The following is a 3,587-nucleotide window of genomic DNA, read 5'->3' as shown; positions in this document are numbered from 1 at the left end:
TTTTAATTAAAAAATCAGTAACTGTAATTATTAAATATAATTCCATCGGTCTAAAAAGTCAGGGTCATTAACTATGTTCAGGTGTTTTAAAGTGTGTTCCTTTGAGGTAACAATGTACTTTTGGGCACAAGATTCAGGGGTGAGCACATAGAGAACGTGTCATTTCATTAACAGCTGCTCGAAGCTCTGTTGTCTTAGTCTGTTCCTTATGAAGCTCTGAAGAATGCTGACCAGTTTCTCCATAATAAATATTGGGAGGTTTCTTTAGTCGAGTGAATAGGTTAGGAAAGAAAAGAAATGCCTTCCTAGAAAGAACAAAGCTAAGGTGGACCGGCTTAGATCTTTTCAGTGGTGTCAGTAGAGTCATAAATTTTAGAATTCAGGTAAAATTTTCAAGAGTATTGGTACATAATTCTTTTTAAAAATAATATTTTATTTGTATTGATTAAAGAGAGGGAGGAAGGGAGAGAGAAACACTGATGTGAGAGAGATACATGGATCAGTTGCCTTCTTACATGCCCCAACAGGGGACTGAACCCACACCCAGATATGTGCCCTGACCCCAAATCGAACCGGTGACCTTCCAGTATGCCAGCGCTCCAACCAGCTGAGCCACACCAGCCAGAGTGATACTTAATTCTTAATCAGGTGCATGAAAAATAGAATACCTTATCCATAAATTATGAAATGGCAATATTAGTACATACTCATTTCTTCTAAATAATAGTTTAGATATAGAAATATCCATAAGGAATAATACTTGTGGTGGTTAATTTTATGTGTCAACTTGACTGGGCCATGGGGACCCCTGACATTTGGTCAAACTTTACTCCAGCTGTGCCCGTGAGGGTATTTCTGAAGGAGAATAGCATTTGAATCTGTAGAATGGATAAACCAGAAGGTCCTCCTCCCTGGTGAGGATCCATCTCAGCCAAATGAGTTGAAGATTAGAACAGAACAAAAAGGCTGAGTACTTGTCCCTCTCAGGTTCGGAAAGATTTGCAGTGGATATATAACTTTAACTGCACTCTCTGTTCCTCAGTGGCCATTGGGTGAGTGCAAGCAAGCAGGAGTGAAGCCAGAGGAACAAGAGAGAGAGAATCCCTTTGTCTGGGGATTTTAACCTTTTAGGATTCTGTGAGCTTGCAGTGGCAAGCACCTCTGCTATGTTACCCTGAGTTCACTGTGCATAGACCCATCTTCCCCTCCCCAGTGACTTTCAGGGAATGGAACCCTGTTCCCAGGGGAGTGTGACACTGCAGCTTCCGGATGAAGCTGCCCAGATGACCATGCTCATAATGTAGCAGTGGTCAGCAAACTCATTAGTCAACAGAGCCAAATATCAACAGTACAATGATTGAAATTTCTTTTGAGAGCCACATTTTTTAAACTTAAACTATATAGGTAGGTACATTGTTATTAACTTAATTAGGGTACTCCTAAGGCTTAGGAAGAGCCACACTCAAGGGGCCAAAGAGCCGCATGTGGCTCTCGAGCCGAGAGCCGCATGTGGCTCTCGAGCCGAGCCGCAGTTTGCTGACCACTGATAGGGCGTTCCCTTTGTTCCTTTTCTATTGTTAATATTAATGACTGACTAATTACATCAGCAACACGGCTGTCTTTGTTTTTAGATTATCACCAAAGGGTTCTCATTCTTTGATGCTAACAGGTGTAAGACTCCCTATATTACTGGTATTTCCGCTGCGGTGAGTGCATTTGGGTCTGGGTGTTCACAGGGGTGCTGTAGACAAGTAACAGAGGAGCAGAAAGGTCCCCGGGAGGAGAGGGCATGTGTGCTGGTGGAAGGTTTCCAACCTCTGAGCTGTCCGCCCAAAATCTGCAAATCAAATTCAGCCTGTGATAGCTTCCTAATTTTCATATGTGGGTGATGAGCTTCATAGACTTCCTTCCTTCCCTTCCCTTTGTTTATGTAACTAATAGTAACAATTACAATAGCCTCGCTCAAGTGTCCGGCACACACATTCGGTTCACGCAAGGAACCTTCGAGGCAAATGTTTTATTATTTCCACTTTACAGGTAAGAAAACTGAGGCAGGGAACTTTAAGAAACTGTCCAAGGTCACTCACAAATGTAAGTAGTAAAGTCAAAATAAGAACCTGGTTAACATTTGTGATTTTGACCCCAGTGTTCATGTTTTTACAGTCTCATAACACAATAGGTGTTTCCTATTAGTCAGAGCCTGTCTCCACCTGGTCAAAACACCAGGTTAAGGGGCAGGAGAAAGAAGGCCCCATCTGATACCAAACAGAACTCCCTTTAATACATGAAATCCTATTTCTAGGTGTCTAGACATAAAGATGAGTAAGATATGTGCCTGTCCTAGGTGTAATTTTTTAAACTTTGTGCTTTTACAAATGTAAAGGAAAAGAAAATATTAGAAATGATTTCTTGGAAACTGTTTCTTTCTGGTTAAAGTCTGCCACCATGTGGCTATTTTGAAAAACAACATGTTCGAAGTGGTTTTTCTTAAGCCTTTAGATATAGAAGGGAAGACACCTGGGTACACAATAGGCCCTGAGCATCCATCATTGTTAACCTAATCCAATCAATTTAGGAGGGCCTATTCTGGTAATGGTATTATTATGCAAAACATTCCATATGAATTATTTATTTATTCCCCACTACCACCCTTTGAGGTAGATACAACTGACATTTTGATGGTCTGCAGGTATTATTTCCTTCATGCCCTTATGGACAGGAAGCCTTAGATTCTAGATTGCTCTCTAACATCGATGACCTGTATCACTACAGCATCATACGGCTGCTATGTGCTAGCTGGATTTTTACCCACTTTCAGCTGAAACTAGATTTATCAGGGTCTAAGCTTTTTTCCTTATGCCTTGAAGTCTCTATTTTTTTAGTATATTAGCTATATTTGTCAAGTAACCAAAATATCTGAGCTTTACTGTGCAAGTTTGATATAACATTAATAGTGGTCCAAGGAATAGTATAGCATATATTAACAGTGTAAGGACAAGTAAATATCATCTTATTAGCAATTAGTACATAAAGATTTCAAAGGTTTTTTCACATTACACCAAACAAACCTCACAAAAAATTAAAATAAAGCCCACTATAGATGTGGTACCAACAAATACATATCATGTGCTTGTTTCATGAACTTGCTACTGAAATTAGGTAAGAAATTATTACAGTGTAAAGACGTATTACTAATATTATGTAATGTACTTAGATTAAGGATTATTATAAACTAAAGGCCTGGTGCACAAAATTTGTGCACTCGGGGGACGGGTGGGGGGAGTCCCTCAGCCTGGCCTGTGCCCTCTCGCAGTCTGGGAGCCCTCGGGGGATGTCCCACTGATGGCGTAAGCCGCTCCCCAGGAGCCATCAGTTGGACATTCTTAGCACTGCTGCAGAGGTGGGAGAGGCTCCTGCCATTGCTGCTGCACTCACCAGCTGTGAGCTCAGCTCTGGCTGAGTGGCAGGGGCACACTGACCACCAGGGGGCAGCTCCTGCATTGAGCATATGGTGGTCAGTGAGCGTCATAGTGACAGATTGCTGTTCTGTTGATTTGCATATTAGCCTTATTTTCTATAAAAGGACA

The sequence above is a fragment of the Myotis davidii genome, unplaced genomic scaffold, assembly GCF_000327345.1.
Source record: "Myotis davidii unplaced genomic scaffold, ASM32734v1 scaffold438, whole genome shotgun sequence".
In the NCBI taxonomy this organism is placed as follows: Eukaryota; Metazoa; Chordata; class Mammalia; order Chiroptera; family Vespertilionidae; genus Myotis; species Myotis davidii.
This window is presented reverse-complemented; position numbering follows the sequence as displayed.